A 16,654-nucleotide genomic window follows, 5' to 3' on the forward strand; every position below is an offset into this window, starting at 1 on the left:
TACCAATAAAGTCACCATAAATATTCATATAAAGGTTTGTGTGTGTGAACATAAGTGTATTAGTCATATTAGGCTGCTGTAACAAAATATCATAGACTGCATGGCTTAAACAACAGAAATTTATTTTCATGTGGTTTTGAAGGCTGGAGGTCCAAGATCAGGGTGGCAGCATGGCCAGGTTCTAGTGAGAGATCTCTTCCTGGCTTATAGATGATTGCCTTCTCAGTGTGTTCTCACAGGGCAGAGAGATCAAGCTTTGTTATTTCTTTTTATAAGGATACTAATCCCATCATAAGGGCCCAGACTTATGACCTCACCTAACTCTATTTCCCAAAGGCCTCATCTTCAAATATCACACATTGGGGTTAGGGCTTCAATATATGAATTGGAGAGGGGTGTAGAGAGGAGGGCATAATTCAGTCTACAGCAATAAGTTTTCATTTCCCTGGGGTAAATGCCAGGAGTTTAACTCCTCGGTCATATAGTAGTTACATCTTTAGTTTTTAAGAAATTGCCAAACTGTTTTCCAAAGTGGCTGTATCATTTTACATTCCCACCATCAATGATTCAGTTTCTCTGCATCCTTTCAGCATCTATTATCATCACTATTTTTTATTTTAGCCATTCTGATGATATGTTTATGGTTTTAATTTGCAATTCCCTAATGGCTAATGGGGCTGCATATCTTTTCATGTGTTTATTTACCATCTGAATGCCCTCTTTAGTGACATGTCTGTATATGTCTTTTTCCCATTATCTAATTGATTTTCACAGTTCAGTTTTGAGAATTTTGAGAGTTCTTTATAGATTCTGAGTATTGGTCTTCTGTCAAATACATGGCTTGCAAATATTTTCTCTAGTCATTTTATCCTCTTAACAAGATCTTTTGATGATATAAATTTATCAATTTTTCCTTTTATGGCTCATGCTTTGGTATCAAGGTTTATTAAAGAGATGGGTGAGATTTTTCTTAACCATAATTTTTCTTATTAGTTCATGTTTTCATGTAGTGGCTATCTATTACCAGAATGAAATTGGGCTCAGAGTCAATTCTATCCCTACTTTCTGTTTTTATAGCTTTAAATAGTTAAAACCTTTTTCACATAAATGAAAAGATAGGAACGGATGTCTTGTTAGAGTTATGTGACAAATAACTGCAATTTACCATCAAAAAAACACTTAAAGACCTATCAGTTAATTAGAAAACAGCTCAATTAGGTCTTTTTTCAGTTTACTGAGAGCAAAAAATTGGAAACTACTTGAATTGCAAAAGGAACTGTTGAGTATCCAGTCATTCCAAGATATTGTTACTTATCACAGTCATGACCTTAACACAGTCACCAATATTTTCAATTGCCCTTTGTTGGAGCCCTGGTGGTTTTCACATTTAGGGACCTTTGTAAGATCTGAAATGGATGAGCAGTGTGCCTTTCTTTTATAATAGTGGGAGAAGGGCAACTGGGAGAGAGAAGGTGGGAAAGCAGACCCTGCACCTCCATCATCAGCACATTCTCAGGCAGAACAACATTACGAAAAACTGCATGGGAATTTAAGGATCTACAAATCGGTCTCTTAAACTATCCATTGTCCATAAACTTGAAAAGTGTATCCAATTTAAGGATAATAGCAAATGTGTATCTGCAACCCACAGTATCAACACCAGTACAGGGACTATATCCAAGTGAGCAGTAAATAAATGCTTTTTGATGAGGAAAAGCAAGCTAGCAAAATGACAAGCTCTGAAATAGCAACACAATATATCAAAGGAAGAACTCCGCTTGAAAGCTAAGAATCAGACTGAAGAAAATTAAGTTGTTGCTTAAAGCATAATAATTAAGGCCTTTAAATTCACCAAACCATCCTGCTGTTGCAGGGTAAAAAGGCTTGTTTATCCCTTCTCTGTCCTAGGGGAATAAATTATCTCATGAGTTTTTATTTCACCAAAGTGCTATTTAAAAGCTGATGAAATGTTTAGGCAATTCATTACATTAATATAAAAATACTTTACAGGACAGAAGTATGATCGAAACCAACGGGTTAGCACTGAGTAAAGTGGAAAGGATACGTTCTCTCACATGGTAATGCCAAGTTCCCAGTGCTTGCCTGGCTGGCTCCTGCCTGTCAGATCTCAGGTAACCATCCCTTCCACAGCAAGGTCTCTAAGTAGCCAGCCGGCCAACATATATGTCCGTTAACACCCATGATCACACAGCCTGTTTTAATTATCTGCATTGCACACATAATTATTCAATGTTTTTGGTGGCAATCTTTAAAAATTCACTTATTGTCTATCCATCAGTGCCCTCCTGAAAACAACATGCAAAGTGTATGAAAGCAGAGAGCTATCAGTCACTGCTTTAAGCCCTACTTACCTGATACACGGTAGGTAATACCCTTGTTGACTCTAATCTATAGAAATCAGGCATAAAATTGATGTTAATTTTAAGACTCTAATCTTTAACTGAGTAGTTTTTTTTTTACTAAAACTCTTGCTATTGTACAAGATTTTCTGGGGGAAAACAGTGCCATTTTATCTTTATCCTTCTGAAGTTACTCTAATTCTCTTGCTTTATTTTACTGAAACAATTTATTAATTACGTAATACTTAAGTAGACACTGCAGCCATGAAGATAAACAGTCTATGTTAATATTCAGAAGTTGGTTTAAAATTCATACTGAGACAGGGACCATAGATGTAGTCAGAGTAGGGTAAGGGCCTCCGGAGGGGGCAGGGCAGGATATTTGCAGTCAGAGCAATGTAACTACATGCAAGGAAAACCCCCTGCTAAAACTCTGTTAAACACTGAGCTCTAGAATCATTCTTCAGTAAAATCAGTTAATGTTCCCCAGATAAAGAAGAGTAGCACATGTTTTATTATGCTAACCATTTATAATCATGTGTAAGGTTCTCTTTAGCATACTAAAAGGCCCAGGCCTGTGTGCTGTCTTTCTCCTTCAGATCTGATGAAGTGATTTTACAAACTGGGCAACTAATTTAGCAAGTAAACCCAGGCATAAACAACACAGTAAAAGGCAGGAAGGATTCCACCTTAAAGATAAGATTGCATTTTAATACCCAAGAAGTTAAGACGTTAGAAATTCTTAATTTACTCTTTAGCAAACAATACCTCGGCCCACCTTGGGGGCTGAGCAGGTGGCCTTGTTTCATATGCTCCCAGACCAAGATGTTGGTATCTCAAGGAGAAATCATCAGAGGAAGTTGCTGTGTTAAGTTAATTCTAAATATTCAGGGACCACTTAACAAGTCCACACCCCTAAGTTTTTTTCATGTTCTCGAAAAATCCTCAGCTGCCTATAATACCCCCTAGACAACGCACCACTACCGACTCTCTTGTCCCCTCTTGGCGTGAGCCGGGAGCTCTGTCCTTTCACTTTATCTCTAAATAAAAGCCTGTACCTTGCTCTCCCACCTTGACTGTTTGTGAAGCTCTTTCTTCGGCTCTGCAAACAAGAACCCCGGCATCAATACCAGGTACTTTTAGTTCAAGATGGTAGACTAAGGATGTACATTTACTACTTACCTAGTTTGCAAACCAGACTCAAATAAGGGAGGCAAATTGAAGCAAGGAACCTCTAACAGCAAAAGGAAAGGGAAGGAGGAAATTCACCAGTAAATGAAAAATCCAACAACTTTCTAGAATTCAAAAAGCAGATGGAATTGTGTTGATGGATGAGACAGACAGAGAAAGCTGCAGCTCAGAATACTCCACAAGGCAATCTAAAAGGAGCTGGAAGCCACACTGCTTGTTGGAATGCTAGAAGGAATCTAGGGTCAATCTGCCCTGGAACACCTGATGGCTCTGGGCTCTGGGCCAGCAGGTATGAGGGGGGCAGGAGCAAGAAATGGGGCTGAAGACAGGGGAGATAATTGAAGGTCTGTTCTTGGAACCATGCTGGTTGGCATTCCCATCTGCTCCCCCCAACCCCACACCCAGATCACAGGCAGCCTGGCATTAACCCTCAGTCAAAAACCCAGATAGCTGAAAGAACAAAAGACCTGGGGAAAACCAAGGCATCTAGTGGGAGTATAGTCTGCCCAGAGTAAAGCACGTCTCTGCACACAGGGCCCCGGAGCTTGAGCACAGCTCACCCCAGAGCAAGCAGGCCAGCCAAGGCATCCTGCCCTACACAGAGGGCTCTGTCAGCCTCCCTCAGGTGATAGGTCTAGGGGGAAAAGAGACTGAATCTTAAAATACCAGAGGAAATCCACACCAGTTCCTCAGTCCTTCTTTCTAAAATATGAATAGACAACCAGGATTGCCAGGCAGATAGGGAAATTCAGCAGCATGAAAAAGAAGAGCTAAGGAAAACACAGAAAAAGGAACACTGAAGGGAACAAATATAATTAAGGGACATAAGAATACATTAAAACAAACAAAACAAAAAACTACTACAATCAAAATATTCAAGAGGGTATTGTATCCATATAAAACAGGAATAGGAAACTACAAAAAAGGAACAAAGAACTTGGAAGAACTCTTTCAACTGAATTTTTTAAATTAAATTCTAAATCCTAAAAAAAAATTCTTAGAATTTAAAGAGTGATTAGAAAAGGAAAGAAAATCAACAGATGATCTGGAAAAAAAAATTGAGAGATTCAGAATGAGAGCATATGGATATAATTAGGGAAATAATAGAGAAACTATACGAAAAAGAAGCAACCCAAGAGGTATGATATTTGTCTAATAAAAGCCCTAGAAGAAAAGAACAGAAAAAAGAGAGCGAGAAACTATTAAACAAGAATAGAATTCCCCAGAGCTGAAGAAAGACTCCAGTCTTCAGACTGAAAGGGCTGAGTGTGCAATACAACTCACTGATCCAAGATCCACATCTATACATCTCCTCACGGAATTCCAAAACAAGCATAAAAAAGGAGACCCTGAACAGAAAAACAGGTCACCAACAAAGGACTGATAACCAAACTGGCTTCTTGTCCACAACAGAGGATGTTAGAGGGCAATGGGACCACGTCTTCACATTTTCTAAAGAAAATTATTTTCAGCCCAGAATTCTACATCCAACCTAACTATGAACAAATACTATGATATAATAAAAATAGTTTTAGACATGGCTCAGAAAGTTTACTTCCCACACATACTTTCTAAATAACTTATATTTCAGGATATACTCCAGTAAAATGATGGCATAAATCAGGACAGTAGAAGACACAGGATCCTGAGAACAGTGATTCTAACCCAGAAGAATTGAGGGAAATTCTTAGAAGACAGCTGGGCAGTGTAGCTTAGAAAAGCATCTGGTTACAAAGGGGGATTCCACAGAATAGAAAATATAACTCAGAGTATGGAAGTGAGGCCATGATAAAGGCATATTAAGCCAAAAGAAGAAGAAGAAAGACAATTAGACACTTCCTGAAGATTAAAAAAAGAAGAAAAAAGCTACATTTCAATTATGAAGCCAGCCTATATATACCCCATTATAAGGAACTGAAGGAGTATGAAAAAAAGAGGATCTAGTTGTTACTGATCTTAGAATCTTGACCACCCAGAGGTCATGACCCTGGCCCTGGAGAGAAGAAAATGTAATTATAGCATACAAATTGGCTCCACAGGAAATATTTGCAGAATCATGTTTTAGGGGGTACTAAAAATAGAGATGCCCTTCATCTTAAGCCAGAACTAAACTTTTATATGTTTGGTCTCAAGACAAAAGTTTCTGGACTCTAAGAGAAACACTGGCCATAAGTGTTTGACTCTCCTTTTATTTCCTATAAACGTGGTACCAAAATATAACCAGTTCCTACCTGCAATGCTCTCCCTGAAGTTGAGAGCTGTTATTATTCAAATGGCCCAGCATTCCAGAACTAGCTCAGTTCACTTGGATTTGGGGGTCAGATGACAGAAGAAATGTCTGTCCCCTATATCTGAGTGTAACTGGGTAACCATTTCAAAAAAGGTACGCCAACTGCTCAGGGGAGAAATGGTGGCCCACAGAGATTTCAGATGATGACTTTGTTACTTCATTACAGATCCTAAAAAGCTAGGCTTTAAATTATTACTCTTTAAATAGGAATATTAAAAAGCAAGGACAAATTATCTGCAAGAACAAATCCCTGCAGTAATTTGCTTAATAACAAGTAGCATCCATCCTGGTCTGTTAATTCTACCTACTGTCCTGACAAGGAGAAAACAGCTCCATACTGCAGTCAATAAGTCTCAGGCTCATAAGGGAGAGTTTCCTTTATGGAAGAATTAACAGGTCACAATATAAACTATTTACAGTCTTCCTTTTTTATATTCAACTTATATGGAGGCCTGGTTGTAGTAACAGGATGAAATGTAAAGGTTATGAACACATCAAAAAGTTTGACGATGTAAAGTAAAAGTGTCACTAACAGAAAGTGGGAAAGCCCATATTATAATGCCCCTTCATAAAATGGGGGAATCAACACAGATGGTCAAAAGTGGATGAAGTGAGAAATAGAGTTGTCATTATCTGAAGTTACTAAATGAAGTTAAAAAAGAAGTAAAAGTTGTATTATTATACAACTACCAAACACTGAAAGAGAGAGAATGAGATTACTACAATGTAAAAAAGCTAGATACTCATTTTTAAAAGTGGAAAGACAATAGATTTGACTATTTTTTAGAGCAGTGGCCCCAAGCCCTTTTCATGGTATAACCCTCTCAGGAAAGTATTTTAGAGTACAAATCCATAGATCTGTATATTTACTTATTTATATTCTATATGAATTTAGGACTATATTAATCTATTACAGGTATATTATGAATTACAAAAAACAGACATTAAATTACACAAGAATAATTCTGAATTTTTGTGGGGGGAATGCTCTATTATAATAATAAAGTAAAGATAGAAAATCACCAGCTATTCTGACAAAAATAAACGTTTTAAGATATAAAAATATGAGAAAAAATAAAATTTCAAATAATTTCTTTTAGTACCCAAATTCAGCATTTTATGCACCTCCCAAGATGTATACAGTTCATGTTAGACACATAGTTCTAGAAGTTAGAGGTGTAGCCACCAGGAAATCCAAAAAGAGTGGTTCAAAGTCACCACCTTTTGGGAGTAAAGCTAGGGGTAAGAAGAAGTGGAAAGAGGAGACTTATAATTTGGATCATCTATACTTTTGCTCATCTATATTATTTTATTTATTGTATACACATTTTCGTAATATAAGGACTTAGTTAATCTAATCAGCTCTATAATATTATGTCTCTACAAGTGTTTATGCTGATTCATTCATTTAACAAACATTTATTGAGCACCTACTCTGGGCCAGGCACAGGGGATAGAGAAAGAAAACTGACATCTGGGCTCTCAAAGAGTTCATATTCTGAGACAGAAGTTAGATATGCAAACCACTGATGACAATTCAATATCATAAGTGCTATAAAAGAGAAATGTGTGCCAGGTATCATGCACACACCTTCTGGGGCACAGAAGAGATGTATTAATGTGGTGTGTAGTGTTACAGAAAGACTGCTGAAGGGTCACTTCCTCTTTGAGTTGAAACCTAAAGGACAAGTAGAAAACGGAGAATAAAGCAGGTGAAGAGGGATGCAGGGAAATGTGGGGAAGGCATTCTAGGACAAAGAGGAAAAGGTCAGGTAGACATGTTGACACATGAGGGAGCATGGCACATTTAGGAAACCACAAGTTTTTCAGGATTGCTAGAGCAAACAGTGCATGGGGTGGCAGTGGCAGGAATGACATGGCAAATGAAGGGCCATACTTAGAACTCTGCATGGTCTCTGGAAGACAATGGGAAGCCACTGAAGGATTTTACCTGCAGGGAGGAAGACTTGATCAAATTTGCACTTTGGGGAAGATTACTCTGGAAGCAATGTGGAAGGTAGGCCTGGAAGGGGTAAATGAGGCAGAAAGGCCATTCTGGAGTCTATTACAATGGCCTAATGAGACAAAAGGAGAGAGTCATGGTACCAGCAGGAGACAACTAGCCAACAGTACATGAAAAGGTACCTACCATCACTAATCAGGTAAATGCAAATAGAAATTTCAATGAGATATCATCTCACATCTGTTAGAATGGTTATTAGTGAAAAGACAAGAGGTGATAGGTATTGGTGAGGATTTGGAGAAAAGGGAAACCATGTATACTACTGGTGGGAATGTAAATTGGTGCAGCCACTAGAGAAAACAATATGGATGTTCTTCAAAAACCTAAAAATAGAACTCCCACATGATCCAGAATTTTTACTTCTGGAGATAAAATAAACAAAGGAAATAAAAGTAGGATATCGAAGAGTTATCTGCACTCCCATGTTCACTGCAGCATTACTCATTATAGCCAAGATAGGGAAACAACCTAAGCATCCTAAGTGGCCCTCACTGGATGAATGGATAAAGGTGTGGTTATACATATATAATGGAATTTTATTCATCGATGAGAAAGAAGGAAGTTACGCCATTTGCGATAAATGTATGGGCCTTGAGGGCATTATGCTAAGTGGAATAAGCTGGACAGAGAAAAACAAATACAGAATGGTATCACTTATATGTGGAATCTAAAAATTCAAAAGAAAAGTCAGTCATAAAAACAGAGAATGGGAAAATGGCTACCAGAGGCTATGAGGTGAGGAAAATAGGGAGAGGATGGTAAAAGCACACAACCTTTCAGCTATAAGATAAATAAGGTCTGAGGATCTAATGTATAACATGTTGACTATAGTTGACAACACTGTATTTTAAAAAAAAGAGATGATGCAATAAAATTTATTTAGGAGATGCACTGGACAACTGCCGAAGTATTAAATATGAAGGTAAGGAAAACAGAGAGTCTAGAAGACTTGGGTATATTTCTCTCTTCAGTAGCTGGAGAGTATCACTAACTGAACAGGGAGAGAAACAAATTTGAGGAGTTGGGAGTTTAGGTTTGGACATGTTGAATATGAAGGGCTATCTAGAGATAGAGATCAAATAAGCAGCTGGAAATGCAAACCTAAAGTTCTGTGTGAGAGGTGTGGGCTGGTGATATACAGAGTTGAGACCCATTAGTATTTGGAAGCCGTGTGAAGAGATACAATCACCCAAGGACACTACTAAATGACAAGCAGAAGAAGGCTGGAGTCCTGGGGAAAGCCAGGGCAAAGGAAGATGAAACTGAGGGAAGTGTGGGAATATCGGGGTAAGAATGAAGAATGAAGGAAGGTCAGAGAAAGGAGGAAATGGTAAGAGAGCAAAGAAGAGTAGATGCAATGACAGATCATGGGATCCTGACTACATAGGGAAAGAAGGGATGGAAGACGGGGTTGACAGACTGGAAGAAATGGGAATGGCAGGGGGTCTCATTATGGTAATAATGATGAAGATGATTTGATGGTGGTGGTGGTAACAATAAAGAGTAAGAATGTGGAAGAGATAGGGGTGTGTGCTTAGTGACAGGTAATAGAGGTTAATATTTTGGAGTGGTTACAGGATATTTTTGAATATACGTAAAAATACATGCATTGTATTGCATCATTTTGCATATCCTGAGTATTTGCACAGGATAAAGGACAAGACCAGGGTAATAAACATGCTCTGCCATCATTGGGGACAAATTTAGTTCTATTGGATCAAGTGTGGTTGAAAATTTGTAAGCTGACACATCAAAACAAAAGAAAGCACTGCCTTCTTTAAGGGATAAAGAATAATAACTTTATTATAGTAATAGAAAGAAATAGGTTACATTTTAAAGAAAATTTTCTTAGAGTTCATAAAGTTGTATTTTCCCACTCTTACTTTAGTTTGTATAAGACTTGAAAAGCATTAAGAGTGGTATCTATAGTAAAAACAACTATTTCCACATATGATTGTTCAGCATTATTTGCATTTTCTGTTCTTTAATAAATATCCAAGATTCCTCTCACAGCAATTCCTGGAATGATAAATACAATAATAGCTCTCATAAAATCTCTTCTATGGCAACATGTTTAAACCTAAGAGTAATGGAAAAGAAACAAAATATCTTAGGAAATTGCTGATTTTTCTTAACTATCAGAATTCCAGTTGTATTCTTTCTGTGGTAGGCAAACATCTAAAAATGTCTCCCTAGACTCTCATCCCTTGGTTATTTAATCTAGGTACTAATCTAGGTACTGCTGAAGGGATGCTGCAGTTGGTATTAAGGTTACTAATCAGCTGGCTTTAAAGTAGAGATATTAACCTGGATTATCCAGGTGGACCCAGTGTAATCATATGAGCCCTTAAAAGCAGAATAGGAAGGCAAGAGAGTCAGAGAGATAAGGCAGAAGCAAGTAGGAAAGAAATGAAGCAGAAGAGGAAGTCAGAGAGATTTGAAGCATGCGAAGGACTCCACCCACTGTTGCTGACTTTGGAAACTGAGAAAGGGAGCTTTGAACCAAAGAACATAGGTAGCCTCTAGATGCTGAGAACAATCCCTGCCAACAGTCACCAAGGAATGGAGACCTCAGTCCTACAACAGCATGAGAACTGAATTCTGACAATTTGAAAGAGCCTGGAGGCCAATTCATTCCCAGAGCTCCAAAGAGAAGCTCAACCCTAGTGACACCTTGTTTTCAACCTTGTGAAACCTGGAGCAGAGAGCCAGGGGGGCCACACTGTGCCTGGACCTCTCACCTGCAGAACTGTGAGACAATGGTACAAATAAATATGTGCTGTTTTAAGCTGCTAAATTTGCGGTAATTTGTTATAGGACCACTGGAAAACTAACATGCTTCTTTAATTGCTGACTTCAAATGTGCTCTATCAAATCTCATTTTCTTGACCCTTAATGTAATTTGAACAAAGTTCATACATTTCCAATCATACTCAATTATGAAATTCAGTCTAATTTATTTCCCCCAATCTTTTACTTTGAAATTTTTTAAATATACAGACAATGTAAAAGAACAGTGCAAAGAATACTCATCTACCTTACTCCTATATTCATCAGTCACTACCATTGCCCTATGTTTGCTTGCTTGCTCACTCACTCTACACATGCATAAATATCTCTCCCTCTCCCTCTTTCTCCTCTGTATCAATGGTTCTCAAATGGGAACAATTTTGCCTCCCAGAGAACATTGGGTAATGTCTGGAGACATTTATGATTGTCGCTTCTGGGGGGTGCTACTGGCATCTAGTGGGTAGAGGGCAGGGATGCCACCAAACATCCTACAAAACAGAGCCCCACACAAGGACTTATCTAGTCCAAGATGTCAACAGTGCTGAGGGTAAGAAACCCTGCTCTTTATATATGTATGTACAAACATATTTTCCTGAGCTATTTAGAAGTAATTACAGACATTATGGTACTTTTTACCCTAAATACTTCAGATTACACCTTCTAAAGATAAGAACTTTCCTATATAACATAATTTAACACTGATACAATACTACTACTAATATTAGTCCATTTTCAAATTTCCCCATTGTCTCAAATACTCCTTTGTCAATTTTTTTAACATCCAGGATCCAATCAAGGTACACAGGTTGACATGTTGATCAATACTTTAAGTTAAAAATGAGAAGCTCTAATTTTCAAGCTTAGGTCAGACACTATGTATGTCTGAAATGGATGTAGTGATTAATTCAGAATGTGGTAGTATGTTATAAATCTCTCTTGCAAGAATATCCTCAAACATGATTGCCCTGTTCTTAGGAAAGAAAGAGGATCTCTGTTAACAATAACCCATAACCCTGCTGAATAAATATCAATCTGCAACAATAAAGAAGGAAATTTCTCCAAAGAAGACATGCAAATGGCCAACAAGCACATGAAAATATGCTCAATATCACTAATCATCAGGGAAATGCAAAGCAAAAACCACAATGAGGTATCACCTCATACCCATTAGGATGACCACTATCAAAAAAAAAAACAGAAAATAAAAGGTGCTGGTGATGATGTGGAAAAATTGGAACCCTTGTGCACTGTTGGCAGGAATGTAAAATGGTACAGTTGCTATGGAAAACAGTACAAAGATTCCTCACACAATTAAAAATAGAACTGCCTTAAGATATAGCAATTACAACTCCAGATATGTATAAAAATAATTGAGAAGAGGATCTTGAAGAGATACTAGCATGCCCATGTTCACTGCAGCATTATTCACAATAGCCAAGAGGTGGAAGCAACCTAAATGTCCAGTGACTGGAGAATGGAATAAAAAATTGTGGTCTACACATACGGTGGAATATTACTCAGCATTAAAAAAGAAGGAAATCCTGTCATACATTGTAAGATATCTAGATGAATACTGACATTATACTAAGTGAAATAAGCCAATCACACACAAAAAAATACTGCATGATTCTACTTACATGAGGTCTAAAGAAGCCAACCTCACAGAAACAGAAAGTAGAATGTGGTTACTAGGCTGGTGGAGATGGGGAAGTGGGGTGCTGTTGTTTAATAGGCATAGAGTTTCAGTTTTTCAGGATGAAAAAGTTGTAAGATATGTTGCCAACAATGTGTATGTATTAACACTACTGTACTGGACACTTAAAAATGGTTAAGATGGTAGATTTTATGTTAAATGTTTTTGGCTACAATAAAAAACATAACAAAAGAAAAAAAACATAACCACAGTAGCATGATCACACCTAACCTAAAAAAGATAATTATTTAATTTCATTAAATACTCAGTCAAGCAAAAAAAGACCCATACTTATTCCTAAAGAAAAATTTTGGGTTTTTAAAACATGTTCACATTACAACATCCTAGTTATTCCAAACTCATATACTCAGCAGATTAAAAAGCTTTAAAGGAGAATTATTCAAAAAATATTTGAATGTCTAGAAATATGTTAAAACTGTGAGATGTTTATCTTTTCAATGTAAAAAAAAAAGCAGTTTTCAACAGAATGGTATGGTATTGTTTTTAGAAGCAACTTTAAGAAATGAAAACATTAAAATTACCTAACTTCTAAAAAAAGAAAACTTCTACAGAGACTACAAAACACACTATAATCCATCAGAATGAAAAACTGGGGCAGTAGGAAGAAGCACTTTTACTGTATGCTACAGCCTGAAGGAAATAAGCCCAAGAGTCCAGCATGTCTGTGAATTTCTAACAGGGGTAGAAAAGCAACTAATGGTAACTTCAAACAGCTGCCTAAAAACTGTGTCCTTGAATTTAAGACACTATGGGATGCATACTCAGCAGATTCAGGAAGCTAATCCTAGTTCTGGAGACTCAGTTTCAGGCAAAGGCAAAAGCTTAGCTCTGAACAGCAGGTCTAATAAAGCTGATGAGAACTGTTATCACCTAGAGTCCTCCTTCTATAGTCTTTGGGCAATAGGAAGTAACCACTTGCTCTAATTATCCTTAGATTTAAAATAATTCTGGAGGCTGAAAATAGGCAAGAAGTCATACTACTGTTACTATAGTGTTTGTCAACATCAGCACTACTACCAGTTAATCTGCATCAGTAACACTATCTAGCAATAAACCCCACAAAATATTCATATTAAATCATAAAGAACCAAACCATCTACAGCAGTCATGTTTGAGAAACACTACTAGCCTAAGCCAAAGAGCCAGTATCAGAAATGTTAAACAAGTGCCAATATCTAATTGGAACACACCATCTATCCATCCCTTCAAACAGCCCTGATGAACACATATTGAAACTGTTAAGTCATTTTTTAAAGGATGCCTCAAGAAACTTAAAACTTTTGCAATCTAAAGGGCTTGAAAACCTTCAGAAGTACCCAGGTTTCTCGGACTTCAAATTCCATTAGAATTGTGCCAGCTTTTTAAATGCAACAGAGCACATAGGCAAAATGACTGAAATGGAAAATGTGTATAATCTAAGTATAGAGAATTACCCTAAATTGTCTTAACTTTCATTCTTGCAGGGCTTAATGATAGTGAGAAGAAAGAAGGTATCACAACTAAAACCAATGAATTATAGGGCTGCTGTATTATCAGTCCCTCTCAGACTGTGAGTAAAACCTAGACAAAGTAGATCTTAATTTGTAGAAAACAAACTGCTAAAAACAGACAAACGCAGGTGTCACTGTGGGTTACTACATCCAGCAGGCCACAAGGAGTATCACCATCATGGTGTGTAGAAGAAAAACACTGCCTAAAAATGGTGTAAGCTGGTTGATACATGCACAGTTTCTAATTTCAGAGGCAGAATTCTACTCTGTTCTATGCCCCACGACATTTAGCCAGTCCAATTAGTACTATTTCTGAGCTAAGTTTTCAACAAACTAGCTGAAAAGGATGGCACTGGAAGTTGGCGTGCTCTGGTAACCATGCATTGCCATCAGAAGCTTGTTTCTCAGGTAAATGTTCACTGGCTATCTATTGCAAGCAGGTCACAAGCCCTCCTGGTTGACAGAGGCCACACAGGCAAACAGTGTGCCTGCACCACTCTTCTAGAAAAAGTACTCACTGCACCAAAAAGTTGGCATTGGTAGAATCTGCAACAAGGGGCAGAGAGAAGGACCACATCAATGGGGATAAACTCAGTTCTTTTTTTTTCTTACAAGTTAATTGAGATATAATTCACATGCCATATAATTTATTCACTTGAAGTATACAATTCAATGATTCTTAGTATATTCACAGGGTGCAGCCATCACCAATATTAATTTTAGAACATTTCCATCACCCCCAAAAAAACCTCATATCCATTTCCCCCCAACTCTCCCAGCCCTAGGCAACAACTAATCTATTTTCTGATATTTATAGGTTTGCCTATTCAGACATTTCATATAAGTGAAACCCTGTAATATATGATCTGTTGTGGCTGGCTTCTTCCATATATTAAAATGATTTCAAGGTTCATCCATGTTTTAGCATGTATCAGTTCTTCATTCCTCTTTATTGCTAAATAATGTTCTACCATATGGATATACTACAAGTTTTCTTCACAAGCCATAGGATCTCTTCTGCTATATAAACAGAGCTATAAACAGGAATTCTGCCCCACATTAGCCCATAAATGCTATTTATTCCAGTTTATAGTTGAAAGTATATCAATTGCATAATGCTACAATTCTCTACAAGTATTATCAATTACCACAGTGAAATCTAGATTTATGAAAATACTGGGAATGTAGCTCCTTTATCACTAAGTCAACTGCTTAAAATTTTTGCCCTGTAAATTACAGGAGGAAGAGGAACTTGCAAGTCATAGGCCTGCACAGCTCAGAACATATCTGCTTTTTGACCCCACCCAGTTGAAGACAAGCAGCAAAACTAAGTATACAAAGCTGGTCTCTACAACTTCCCTCTCTTCTTGCTGGGCCCTTCATCTCTTCGCATCTTTGAAATCCAATTTTTCTGGTACTCACTTCATACCCTACCCAACCAAAAAACAAGATCTTTTATACCTGTTGAGGACTCATCCTCATTCTAAATTAAAATAATACATTTACAGGAAAATGTTACTTAAACCAGACATTTACTTTCTAAGACATTCTCTCAAAACATGAAATGAAAATTAGTTTCCCTGGATGAAGAATTTCTAGCATGGATAAGAGAGTTTTTGTTTTGTTTTTGCCAAGAGATCCTCTCAAATCACAGAAACCCAGGCCAGAGTAAGTCAAATTCTGTCAGTCTTCTCAGGATAATGCATATCTAGGAGGAGAGTAAGGGAAAAATAAAGAATCGTAATTGATTTTGTTAGGTGTGATAATGATATTGTGAATATGTCTAGATATATCCTTATCTGTTATAAATGCATACTGAGATATTTGGATGAAATGATGTGATATCTGAGATTTGCTTGAAAATATTTTCATTGGAAAAAGGATGGAGGGGAACTGATATTTGTTGAGGGCAGGTGATACGTACAGGAGAGCTCATTATTCTTTTCCACTTTATGTGTGCATAAAAAATTTCCATAGTAAAATACTTCTAAAAGAGAGCGAAACTGTTCTTGTCAGGCAGTCTTTTGCTCTTTCACTTTTCCTTCACAGCATTTACTGTTTGTCACTATACATTTCTGAGATTATTTGATAAATGTTTGTCTCCCTGACTAGACTTTATGCTCTATGAGAAACACAAAGGTGTTTGCTTAGCTCTGGTAGAATCCCTACCACCTCACAAAGTTTCTGGCATGTGACCGGCATCCAACAAATATTTATTAAGTAAATGATTAAGTCAATACAGTAAGTCATAAGGTGCATAGGTCAATAAATGCTCAATAAGTAAGGAGGGAGGGCAGTTAGAAAGCCAGGAACCTTTGGTTGATGGAATTCAACATATTTCTGTAGATTTACATTTAAGTTCACATGCTTTTCTTTCTCTTTTTTTTCAGTTTTCACATGCTTTTCTATTAAAAATGTAGCACAGGTATCACAAAAGAGATTTAACTTTACCTAGCTTATCTTCACTACTTCAGTGTGATGTGCTCAGCTAAGAATGACAATCTCCACTTCATGATATGGATCAGTTTTACTTCCATATCCTTCATATTATGAATTGTCAAATCATGCTTCCAATTTGCAGTGCATCACTCATTGTAGTGTTACGATATACATATGCAATTTTCAAACAAAAATGAAAGGTTTAATTGCCTTATGATGGTTTCTTTTCAACTTTTTAAATATTTTATAAAAGCATGAGCTGAGCATGAATTCCCATCCCCCAAAAATCTATCAGTACCTTCAGGCATTTTATTCTAAATGGTAAAGGAATACTGTCCTTAAAATGCAGACAACACT

The 16,654-nt window shown here is 37.1% G+C and overlaps 1 protein-coding gene across 4 annotated transcripts in view; it reads right to left on the minus strand.

The window, feature by feature from the left end:
- The window catches only part of DIPK1A (divergent protein kinase domain 1A), a 139,845-nt gene that overhangs the window by 121,576 nt on the left and 1,615 nt on the right, over positions 1-16,654 (minus strand). The gene's annotated exons all lie outside the window — the stretch shown is intronic.

Source organism: Manis pentadactyla, chromosome 4 (genome assembly GCF_030020395.1).
Source record: "Manis pentadactyla isolate mManPen7 chromosome 4, mManPen7.hap1, whole genome shotgun sequence".
In the NCBI taxonomy this organism is placed as follows: domain Eukaryota; kingdom Metazoa; phylum Chordata; class Mammalia; order Pholidota; family Manidae; genus Manis; species Manis pentadactyla.